Below are 12,493 nucleotides of genomic sequence, written 5' to 3'. Positions count from 1 at the left end.
AATAACTTTATTAACTTAGGGGCCTTAGCCCAACCGTGTATAAACTTATAACTTTTATTAACCTGAGGGTTTTTAAATAACTGGGGAGTTCAACTTTATTTAAGAAACAGGCTAAGCTTAGCAAAACTAAATTCTCTTAAAGCGACCTTGTGGTGGAGGTAATGTTATTCTGTGAGGTGTTTTGTGTTTTAATATTTGTCTAGTCAAACAACTCTTTTATTCATTCACTCTTCTCATTCATTGACGGTCGTCATTCACTCATATACACACACGCACAGATACTTTGCAGACTGCTTTTTACCACATTGGTGGTTCCTTAATGTAAACCTGAAACATAAACCTAACTCTTTTAAAACTTCTGCGTTACTCTGGTTCCTGCTGCTGTGATTGTGTACCTAAATAGGGTTTTACACACCTGGAAGGAATCCACTTAAGCTCTTTTCCTGCAGCCACGCAGGCGTAACCTCTCCCCCAAGTCATAAGATCTAGGGGTCCTGTCCATTGTCCCGAAATCAAATCCTTTACCATGACTAGTGGTTTGGGAGAGGCAAACGCCTGAGATTTGTGCTGCTTTTCGTACCTGCTTCTTTCAGCACTGTCACAGTTTAAAAAATTGATAACATATGTGGCTTTCCACAGATGTTCTTGCAGACTATACAGATTCTTCCCCTTTTTTTGTCTAGCTAACATTTCTTTCAGTGTGCTTTTTCTACAATTGCCTGTCCGGTAGGTGAGTGTGGGATTCCTGTGACATGTGAAATTCCCCACTCTGATAGGAAATTTCTTACCTTTTCTGAGATGTATGCCGGTCCGTTATCAGTCTTTATTTGTTTTGGGGTACCAAGGGTAGCAAAACAACTGAGCCAGTGTCTCATTACATCCTTGGTTTTCTCACCTGTGTGTGCTGTAGCAGTTATGTATTGTGAATGTGTGTCTACAGTTACATGTACATATTTTAATGTGCCAAATTTAGAGATGTGTGTGACATCTGTTTGCCAGATCTCATTTGCCATTAACCCTCTGGGGTTAATGCCTTCCTGAGATGGCATGGGTGTGATTTTCTGACAGTCTGGATATGTCATGATAATGTATCGAGTCTGATTAATCATCATTTTGAATTGCCTCTTTAGAGAGCGTGCATTCTGATGAAAAAATGAATGGGACAATTTTGCTTGCTCTAGGACCCTGGGTATTGTATTCAAACATTGCTGCTTTGTCAACCTCCTGGTTCCCTTCAGCTATTGACCCTGGCATATCAGTGTGAGATCTGGTGTGTATGATGTAGAAATCAAACTTTCTGTGATTGATAAGAACACAAATAGAATGCATTTCAAATAACAGATGAGGATTAGAGACATCTCGAAGAAACGAACATTCCAGACGTGAAACTAACCCTTCAGCATAACAAGAATCAGTAACAATATTAACAGGTTGTTCAGAAAATTTCCCCAAGGCAATACGAATGGCAGCCAGTTCCAGAACCTGCACAGAGCCTTGGTTCATGGTCTGTACCTCTCATTCCCATTGTCCTGTATTACGGTTTACCCAGGTCACTTCAGCCTTTTGTGTTCTCCCAGATGCATCTGTAAAGATTGTGAGACCTTTTACTGGTTCATGTCTGCATCTGGTCATGGTCCTTAAAGGTAAATTACCAATTTCTGCCCACAATCTGTGCTTAGGGAGATGGACCAAAATGTTACCATCAAAACTTGCCAAAGCAGCTTGGAATCCTGCGTCCTCAGCCAGCATCCAATCTAAATTGTCCTTCGTAGCTGGGATGTAGATGGTAGCAGGATCCCTTCTGTCTAGTTCCTGCAGTCGTCCTCTGTCTTTAATGAAAAGCTTAGCAAACATTTCATTAATGGTCCATACAGTCTTAGGTGGTGTGTGGGGCAGAAACAACCACTCCAGAATTAACAGCGGGTCTTTCTCAGTTTGATCCCACTGAAACAAGACTACAAATGGCTGGTACCTGCTGGGAACTAAGGCTAGGCAGATTTGCAGTTCAGGATTTCTCCTCCTGCCCTGCCTATTCTCTGTTGCCTTGGCACTAATGTCTAACGCCTGCTTTGCCTCTGCTGTCAAAGACCTGTTAGATGTTAGGCTGGAGTCCCCCCTTAGCAGCACAAATAGAGGGTGTAGCTCCTCTGTGGTTATGCCTAAAATAGGCCTTAACCAATTTATGGTTCCCAGGAGTTTTTGCAACTCATGTAAAGTTAAAGTGTCCTTTACCTCGAGCTGCAGTGGCTGTGGGGAAATTTCTTGCTGTGTAATCCTCCATCCAAGATAGGTCCAGGGCTGTGATCGCTGTATTTTCTCTGGCGCAACCTGCAACCCTGCTTCTTGGACAGCATCAGTCAGAGCAGTAACAACAATTTGCAGTTCATGTTCTGTGGCCATGCTAATTAAAATATCATCCATGTAGTGATAGATGATGGCAGAGGGAAAACGCTTTCTGATAGGATGAATAGCATTTGCCACTACTGTTTGACATATTGTAGGACTATTTTTCATCCCCTGAGGAAGGACAACCCAGTGATACCTTTGCATGGGCTGTGCATTGTTCAAGGCCGGGATGGAAAAGGTAAACCTTGGCGCATCCTCGGGGTGTAGGAAGATGGTAAAAAAGCAGTCCTTTAAATCAATTATTATTCGAGGACAATTTGCTGGGAGCATAGCGGGTGAAGGCAGTCCTGGTTGCAACGCTCCCATCGATTCTATGACTGCATTTACTGCCCTTAGGTCCTGTAGCATCCTCCATTTGCCACTTTTTTGGGGGATGCAAAACACAGGAGTATTCCAGGGACTGTTTGTTGGCACAATATGTCCTGCTTCTAACTGTTCTCTTACAAGTTTTTTTAAATGTTCAAGTCGTTCCCTTTTCATAGGCCATTGGTCTACCCAGACCGGCTGGTCACTTTTCCAGACCAGCTTAATCGGTGCTTGGGACGGTTGACCAATGGCCCCTATTGAAAAACCTGGCTGCTTGCAGGAGGAATTTGCATGACTGTGTTGAACTGCCTGAGAACGTCCCTCCCCCACAGTGTACACGGAATGGGAGCAACAAAAGGAGCTACTTTGGCTATTTGTCCCTCTGGTCCCAAGACAGTGAGTACTTGGGCACTCTGTCTGGGTCTTTGTGTGCCTCCCACCCCCTGAATGGTTGCAACTGGGCAAACAGTGGGCCAGTCAAGTGGCCATTCGGAGTCCTTTATGATGGAAACATCAGCTCCCAAGTCCACAAGGCCTGTAAATCTGTGCCCATCAACTTGGCACATCATGAGCGGCTGTGTGGTTGTGATGGTTGCTGCCCAGTAAACTTGTGGATGTCCTGTGCTACCAAAGGCCCCTGAACCCCGTTCCCTCTCCCCCTTCCCCCATAGGCGACGCACTGTAGAAGGGGATTAGTTGAGCGATTTTCTGTCCCTTTGTAATGAAACAGGGGGGTGAAGGGGTCCAGGTCATTATTAGAATCTCACTATGAGAATCTGAGTCTATCACTCCAGGCAGCACAAATAGACCCATTCTGGTAGTGGAGGACCTTCCAATCAGTAGTGCGTGTACCCCTGGGCTAAGGGGACCCCAATGCCCAGTCGGGATTAGCACTACCTCTGTGGAAGTTATGAAGACTGAGTCCCAGTTGGATAAGTCCAGCCCAGCACTGGCTGAGGTGGAGGGGCACAAAGCGCTGGCTGAGGTGGGGGGTCACAAATTGCCAACCTCTTCCCTTGTGTCACATTTGTTTGTTGCACTGGGGCGTGCGACAGCACCCCTCGCCTCCAGTTTTTTGGCACCCTCCTTGCTTTTTGGTGCTTGAGGGGTGCCACTGCTAGGGGTTTCCTAGGACAATCTCTTTGAAAGTGGTCGGGGGCACCACAAATGTAACAAGCACTTCTGGGTCTGGCTCCCTCCTGTGCTCTTAATTGGGCACTCAGTGCTACTGCCAGTAAATCAGTCTGATGTGCCATTGAGCCAACCCCTTGACAGGCATGAACCAGTTCTGCAATGTTACAGCTCTCCCTTTTAGGAAGGGTCTGTAGAATTCTTTTACAGTCAGGGTTCGCATTTTCAAAAGTCAGTTGCCTGCTAAGTATTTCTCTGGTTTCCTCGTTTTCAATCTGCCTATCTAAGGCAGATTGCAGCCGATCTAAGAATTGGGTGTATGGTTCTGTTGGGTCTTGCATTATTTTTGTAAATGATAAATTGGTATCTCTGTCTGATGTGGGTAATTTCCTCATAGCCCGCATTGCGTGTTTAGCTATTACCTCATATACTTCCCTATTGTACCCAGTTTGAGAGTCTATTACCTCATATACTTCCCTATTGTACCCAGTTTGAGAGTCTATTGAACAGTAATTACCCTCCCTGGTGAGTTGATGTGCTGTTACACCTGCCTGTGGGTCATTGGCATAAGCAGAGCAATTCTCCCTAAAATCGTTCAGCCACACATTGTACTGGGTGTTAGTAAGACTTATTTTTAGTAGAGTTCTCCAATCGTGTGGCATAAAAATGTAGGTGGAGCTCAGTGTCTCTAAAAATGCAAGGGTGTTAGCTGAGGATACGCCAGTTTCCCTTATTAGTTGTCTCAGTTCTTTTGTTAGTTCGTGTGGTAAAGGTTGGAATCGACGGTTCTGACGTGGGTCAATAATGACGGGGCATGCATTTATTACTTGCAAGTCTCCCACTAGTAATGTCTCATCTCTACACAAACCCCACCTATCAACCGATCCTTCCCCGTTTGCTACCTCGCTCCCTCCCGGCAGAACCATCCCAGATTCCTCCTCCTCATCCCCCCATTTCTCCCCCCCTGTGGCCCCAGTGAACCCGGTTCCCTGTGGGGGGGTGGTGGTGGGTGGTGGAGGGGGTGCGTGGGCGGGGTTATCTCCCCCATTGTGCCTATGGGTGGGACGGGGCAGTGCTGGGGCCGGAAGAGATGGGTCAGTTTCCGGTCCATGTGGCAGGCAAGATGGTGGCACCCATGCCTGGCCATGTGACCGGCGATCATCCGCGGTGCGGGGTGGCAAATATGCTGGGTTACCCCCCCCATCGCTATTACGGGGCCCTCTGCACTGGTCCCACGGGCTGGGATCTTGCATCACAGACCCTGTCCCCTCCCATCGACCTGCGTCCCTTTGGGCCCCAGTTTCTGACCCAATACTTAAGTCACGGACAGCTCCTCTCCTTCCCCGTCCGGACTTTGTGTGTTTGAGCTCCTACGCCCAGAAGTTGCCAGCAGCATGAGCGGGGGGGTGTGTGTTGGTGTTGGATGCATGTGTTGTCCGTTTGTGTGCTCTGCTTAGTGCAGACATTATGACTTGCCAGGTTGGAAAAGCATTGTTAGCTTGGGGGTCTCCCCCCTGGGCTTTTAGTTTTATAAGGTTCCCTATTTTGTCCCATATTTCTATGTGAAGGGCTTCAACTAATGGCAGTTCAGGTACAGCTGCCTTAATAAAGCATACCAATTCTGTTAGTTCAGTCCTTGTAGCTTGTATGTGATATGGTTTTAGCAGGATAGCCAGTGCATCTGTGTCCTGTGATATTTCAGTGGGGAAAAAATTTCCCATTTTACCTTCAGTCTCGGCGCTGTAGATGTGCGCTGCTGGAAAGCCTTTGTCTATTTGTTGGCTTCTCCTGGTTCTCAGTCGACTGGGTCCGCGTGGTCGGCAGTCAGGCTCGGGGGGGGGCTTTTAAGCGTGGCGCGGAGCCGGCAGGGGCGGCAGGTGTGGCGGTGAGCTGCAGCAGTTTCTGCTAGGCAGAAACCGATGTGGGCTTCGCGGGGTCTGGCGGTGGCGTTGAGGGTGTTAGAAGGCAGCAGTGGCAGAGCCACTTTACGCACACGGTCGAGCCGTGGCAAGCGGCAGGTAGCGGGGCTTCCCCGGTGGTTTTAAGGTGCTCCGCCGCCCAGGTCTCCGAGCTGCGGGCACAGCACCGCTTAGGGAAAAGTCCTTGCCACATGAGATGCTGGCACTGCCTCTCAGCGTGACTCACTGCTCTGGTTGGACTCCGTTCCGCTCCCTCTGGCCACCTCGATCTGTCAGTTTTTTCTTTTCTTCTTTCTTCTTTTCCTGTGCACTATCCCTAATATTTTTGGAGCTCACTAAACTAGGATTGCGCTTCTCAGGCGCTCTGAGACAACAACTTAAAGACGTCTGTGTTTTTTTCGGTGAAAATTCCCATCTCGAGAGAATTGAGACAATACCGGAATTACTGATTTTTTTGCCTGATTCAGGATATGCTAAACTGACTTAATATAAGTTCAAAGTCCCAAGTTCAGGTGCACCATATGTAGGGTGCGCATGCCTTATATAATAAGGAATAAAAACGCTCCTCGTGAGATGATGAACAAAGAGGATTTATTTCAAACTCAATCAATCCCACAATGGATTAATGGATTAGTACATGTCCAGGAGACGCCCAGGCACCTCCCCGAGGGTGGGGGGAAGCTTTGCAGTGTCTTGCAACAGGCTCTGTATTTGTTGCACCACTTGGATCACGTGCAGTCCTCTGGTGGTGGAAGGCCTCAGGAATGAGTCTGGGGGGTGCTTTGGGGGTCTTTGATGGTTTATGACCCCTTCTCAGCTGCCTCTCATGTGAATGTCCCATGTGTATGTGGTCTTCCTGGAGGGGGGGGTTTACTCCCGTTTTGTGTGGAGAGATTTTGCCATCACACACCCAAAACCCTTATCTTCCTCCACTGATGAGGCCAGCTAGGCTTGATTCTTAACACAGATACATTCTTCTTTCCTGAGCCTTGTTTACTTCTCCTTAGACATGAGGTAATTTATCGGCGGAGAGGCTCGGACAGAATTGCACACGAATCAATATGATTGGCAAAAATGTCCCCTTTATTAGAGGAAAGGCAGCTTATATGCTGCCCGTGGCACAGAGACATGTGACTCTTCCCCAGGCCACATTGGATACATAAGGAAAACATACTGTGGTGTACAGTACTAATTGGATAACAGTAGGTGTCCATAAAACTTGTTTTCCTGACAGAACAACTCCTCCTTCACCTTGGCACAAGGCCTGCAGCCATATTAGTGTCGCAGTATCTTTTTACTGTCTGCACCAAGCCATGCCAAGGTGAAGGTCTCAGAAATGCAATAGAAATTGTTCACACAATTTCTGTCCTCCGACAAATGCCCCGTTGGAGTTTGAACAATTTAAATTGCATTTCTGTAACATTCCTTATTGTACCCATAACATTTGAATCAACGCAGACATGCAATAACACTACTATCATTACTAAACTTAACTTATTGACCCCAAGATGTGTATTCTGAAAGTGTGCCTAAAAGTGAGGGTTGATTCTTAAAACTTCCACTCCGGCCAGAAAATCCTTGGAAATGGAACTCCATTAAACTCTGGGCCATATGTCTTCTATTGTTCTCTTTCACACCTTTGCCCTTAAACAACACAATGACATAATCATATATTAACACTGGATCTTCTGTTTCTGTTGCACTCTTTGCATACCATTCTATTGCAGCCCGGAGAGTGTGTTTCAGGATTTTTTGCCATTTTATGTAAAAGTATCGGTGTATTTGTTTATTCAAAAATGTTTATGTATGTGTAAGTGAATAATCACACATATACATGCGTACATTTTCATTCGTTCACTTTCACACTGTGGCCACCATCATTCAAACACGCTTCACACAAACATACTTTTGAATCTCATTTCACTGTGTCTCATGAAGTACGAGACCATACTAATTCTCTAGTACATTTTGGTGTGAAGGCTTCTCCATCAGACAGGAAAACTTTCCTCCACCAGTACTCAGTGAATAATCTAAGATCTTTACCTTCTATAATTATATGCTTAAACATACTGACAAATTGTGCTCCAGCAAAACTAAAAATACTGTGTTTTAACAACACTAAAATGTGCACATAATGCTGAAAAACTGTGCTCTTGTAATACTTACTTTAAAGTTCGTACAATACACTCTCTTGAATCCTTAATGTCATGTGCTTAAAAAATATACTAAAAGGTGTATATGACTAAGAAAAACTGTGCTTATAATACTAAAAAGAACTGTGCTCCAAAAACTATGTTCTAACAATATTGAGGAAACTGTTAGCCACAACAGCTCCTGATGTTACCATTGTTACCCGCAGAAAACAGCATCAACCTTGTTTTCTTTCCAAGGTTTCATTCATCATGCAGGCAGCTATGAACACCTGTGTAAAAAAAAAAACCTCAACATATGAAACAACTTTTGCAAATGAACTGAGGGGGCTGCCACCTGTTCTTTCCCCGTTTCTGTCTTGCAAAAGTGTTGTACAAATTCTTAAAGCACTGACCTCTATACCAAAGACATAGTATTGTCTGGCAATTTGGTAGTAGTTTTCAAAGTATACAAGTAATCCACCCTTTTAAAGTTTTTCTAGTTTGGACACGATATAGAATTTTACCTCAAAATTGGTATGTCACAATCACATATAATTTTGGGTAGACTCGTAACCCAAAAGGTTTTTGTCATATGCCGATTCCAAATAAACCCTGCTACCCGCTGTAACACTACTGGGATGAAACACATACAAAGACGAGCACCGCAAGATAATCAACGTCTGATGTAGAATTCCCAAACCACACCAGTCTGTCCGATTTTCACAAACATCACTAGTGTGACATGAACAGCACAGAAAACAAACCATTGTATACAGTGACAACCATTAGACCTCAGGATGTTAAACTACTATACCAATGCCCCAAAAGGAACCCTGTGATCTGCAAAAATAAAGAATTAGACAATTTAGCAATGATCAATTAGTGAAACAAATTGAGAATATAAAACCTGCTCTACTTGCTGGATGGTTTGAACTGCTCTTTTAGTCAGTTCCCCTGGTTTCCGAGGATTGTCAGAATGTTTGAGTAGGTCAAATAGAGGTGCCAGCTAGGTGTTTGCCAATTCCAAATAGGACCTAATCCAATTGAAAGACCCTCATAGCTTTTGTACATCAGTAAGAATTCTTGACATCAATATCCAATTGAACTGGCTGAGGAATAACTGCTTTCCGTGTAATTTTTGAACCCTAAATATGTCCAGGGTTCCTCTCGCTGCACCTTCTCAGGAGCAACTACTAGGCCAAAGGATTGTAGACTCGTTCTGGTTTCAGCTTCCAACACACTCAACTGATCCTCAGTGGCCACAGCCAGCAGAAATATTACCTATATAATGACAACAAAAGACAGTCAGAAAATTGCAGGAGACAATGTTGGAATCATAAACCACCGACAAATTGTAGGAATATTTTCATTTCTTGGGAGAGGGTTTTCTATGTATAACACCTGTAAGGTTCTGCACAATTAATAGATGGAACTGAAAATGCGATTTTTTCTTCTCTACAACTGGGGTCTAACTGGATTGTGAAAAAACAACCTGTGAAATTAATAATAACAATGGGTTATTCAGCAGAAAGCATAGAGGGGGTCAGTAAACCAATGCTGTAATGGTAACCATGACCGCACCACCCGTCTGAGATCATACAACAGTCTTCACTTTCCAGATTTTTTCTGTATGACAAAAATTGGGGTATTCCAAGGACTGTGAGATGGCTCAATGTGATCAGCTTCAAGCTGCTCCTTAACAAGCTGTTGCAGGGCCAACAGCTATTCTGAAGGTATGAGCCACTGCTGAAATCACACAGGATCTATATATTCTAAAAGAAAATTCTGAGCAGTACCTCCTAGTCTCACAACCCAAACCCCTGGCGTGTCCACAGGCCAGGAGGCCGGCCAGGATGTCCGTGCAATGATAGTTACGTCAGGTCCCAAATGCAGAAGTTCGTCCGCTTGGACAACTGACAGCAAGCTTCAAGTATCGTAGAGAGTGCAGGTCAGCTGTGGACGTTGTGCAGAGATTGGCACTGACCAAAAGACTTGTGGTGCATCAGTAGAACCAAATCCTCCATCCCGACGCTCACGAGGCTCTGCTTGGGGAACACAACTCAGAAAAGGTACAAATTGAGCTATTCGTGTCCCTTTAGGAATTGTCAGTGGAGGATAAGGTGTGGAGACCATAGCACAAATCTGCCTCGTATAGTTAGCATCAATGACTGCAACATGAACAAAAAATCCCAAAATCTCACAATTGTGTTACTAGAATGGCTGATTAACAAGGCACTTAACCCACGCTGCCTTCGTACAATGCTAAACACCCACCAGTCAAATTATGTGATCAATACGTCTGGTATAGAACAAGCAGTAGTCACAAGCATTGAGGACATTTTTCTGAAAACACAGCTGCCACAGGCAGGGCACATCCCAAGGATGAAGGACTAGATGTTTCACGATGAATATTGCCACCAGCTGCCGCACGAAAGAAGCCCCGAAAAGAAGACACAAGGACTCCCTGAAATGACATCGCAGCCCTGGCCACATGGATCAACATAACTGGTGTACTCTGGTCTCCAATCAGGAGGCCTAGAGACACACTATCTGTAGCGCTGTTGATGCTTCTGAGAAAGGACGCAGGATGGCCCTGACAGTCTGCAGGGCCCCCCCACAACAGGCTGATCAAGCAGGGCAGCAACATCGACAAACCTTGATTTAAACCCTCGAAAACACAGAAAGGTCAAAGGACTCTGCCTTCTGCACGGCCCACAAGCTACAGCTCATGGACAGCATGACACATGAAAAAGGAACAGCACCGGGGGAAAGGCTCCACCTGAGATTAAACCTCTATAAGCCTCTGAAACAAGGCTGAAATAGAACACCGAATTTGTGTAAGAATCTCTTATTTAACTTCAGTTTTAATCATATGGCTAGTCAAACAGGGCTAGTCTTGAAGACAGGGCTTAGTTTTAGCTTTTACCTTTAACACTGCTGCAAGAACAACTTGGTAGCACACAATTCAGGAAAGTTTGTCTCCAAATCTTGGCTAAATCCATAATACAAATATAATCATATTATAACTTTCTATGTTGGAGAAAAATGCAAGTTGTGAGTCCAACTCTGATCCTTGCTTGCTAGCAATATAATACCACATACAAAAAGAATAAGTGGAAAGACCTTGTCGGTGACAGAGATTTCCCCAACTCCGGAGTAGTAGATTCAGGGATCTAGAGAGATATTTCACCTAAGAATTAAGGAAATTCCCAGCCTGCTAGCTTTCCACTCAGCCTACTTGCAAATTTGCAGTTTTTGTAAGGTAATTTCTACTCTCTCCCTATATCTGAGAAACTGCTGGAGGTGGTTTGAGTCCCACCCAGGTGCTAAGCAACAAATGATCTCTATTGTGTGAACCTTTTGTCTCCTCCTGCTAAGGTTGAACACGAGATTTGGGCAAAGGTTTTTACAGGGGTAAAATGTAACTAAAAACAAGGTAATTCACTAAAGCTTTTATATAAAGATTCATTCCCTGGGAAACTCTTAAAATTTCTTGCATGCTAACTTTTAGTAAAAACACAATCTTTCAATTTTAAGTCATCTACAAGTGAGTAGAAGGACTAAAGAGAGAGATTCTGCTTTCTATTCTCAATTACTGTCATGTCCGGATTCTCCAGGGCTACTCCCCCGCAAGCCAGTCACCGCCGAGCTGCTGTTCCCCGGGCCGCCCCTCACGCCGTGCAGCTCCCGGGGATCCCCGCAGAAGTCTGGCTGGCTCTGCAGAAGTAGCTGTCGGCGTTGCCTCTGTCGCTGAGGTGCCTCTGTCGCCTCTTGCTGTGGCTGCCAGCGCCGGTACGCCGGACTCTGGCAGCTGTTTGAATAATCCTGGAAACGCGTGTCCTCTTTTTTTTTTTTTTTTTTTTTTTTTTTTTTTCCGAAAACAGCGTCCGTTGCCAAGGCAGCGAGCCACAGTGGCTGCATTCCGGGTTTCATGGAGGCCTCAGGCGCCAGCGATGCAGCGCCATTTAGCGACGCGGAGGCTCCTGGCAGCGTCGTTCCAGGTGACACATGCGCAGTAGCAGGCACAGTGAAGAGTGACACTGCCGACTGCGCAGCCGCAGTAGAGAGCGCTGTCGCTGGCACGGCTCCAACTTTAGTCTCCGCCGCTACTGATATTCCTGCAGCCTCTACACGTCCTGCTGCTACAGACACGGTGCTAAACAGAGGTGATCCCGCTGCTGTTAAGCTTCCTAGCATTCGCAACTTCGCAGCCGCAGGCACGGGGATCTCCCCTACAACGGACCGACCAGGGCAGGGACTTGCCGTAGTCCCGCCGTCTCCCGACAGAGTTGTTTGAACATTTATGAGGTCCCGTCGCTCAGAACTTAAGTCTTGTAGCGACTCAACTGCCAGACGCCCAACCATAGTACACTTTCTAGCGTCTCCCGATCCCGCAGAGATCTTGTCCCAAAACAATTCCTTTATAGTGTCCCTTGTGGACACCTGAAAGGCGGTGTGAGCAGTGAGAAGTAGATTCCTCGCTCTCACCCAGTGCATTAACCCCTTAGGGGCTTTTTCATCAGAAACAGGCTCTCCTAGAGAGAATATATATCGGAGGAGCGTTTCCACGGCCTCATCCCCTTTGGATGCCGCGGGCCC

General features: G+C 45.7%; 1 protein-coding gene and 1 long non-coding RNA gene across 2 annotated transcripts in view; one reads left to right on the top strand and one right to left on the bottom strand.

Annotated features, from left to right (window-relative positions):
- The window catches only part of LOC113959172 (CBP80/20-dependent translation initiation factor-like), a gene marked incomplete at its 3' end in the record, with an annotated part of 210,118 nt that overhangs the window by 106,695 nt on the left and 90,930 nt on the right, over positions 1–12,493 (top strand).
- On the bottom strand, positions 5,286–9,945 carry LOC113959171. The gene is made up of 3 exons (XR_003531722.1): positions 9,770–9,945; positions 8,514–8,516; positions 5,286–5,295 (listed from the first exon to the last, which is right to left on the bottom strand). It is a non-coding gene; the product is annotated as an uncharacterized LOC113959171 (long non-coding RNA).

Source organism: Corapipo altera, unplaced genomic scaffold (genome assembly GCF_003945725.1).
Source record: "Corapipo altera isolate COAL_440 unplaced genomic scaffold, ASM394572v1 61063, whole genome shotgun sequence".
Classification (NCBI taxonomy): domain Eukaryota; kingdom Metazoa; phylum Chordata; class Aves; order Passeriformes; family Pipridae; genus Corapipo; species Corapipo altera.
Note: the sequence above shows the minus strand (reverse complement) of the source record. Positions and strands in the feature narration are given on the sequence as shown.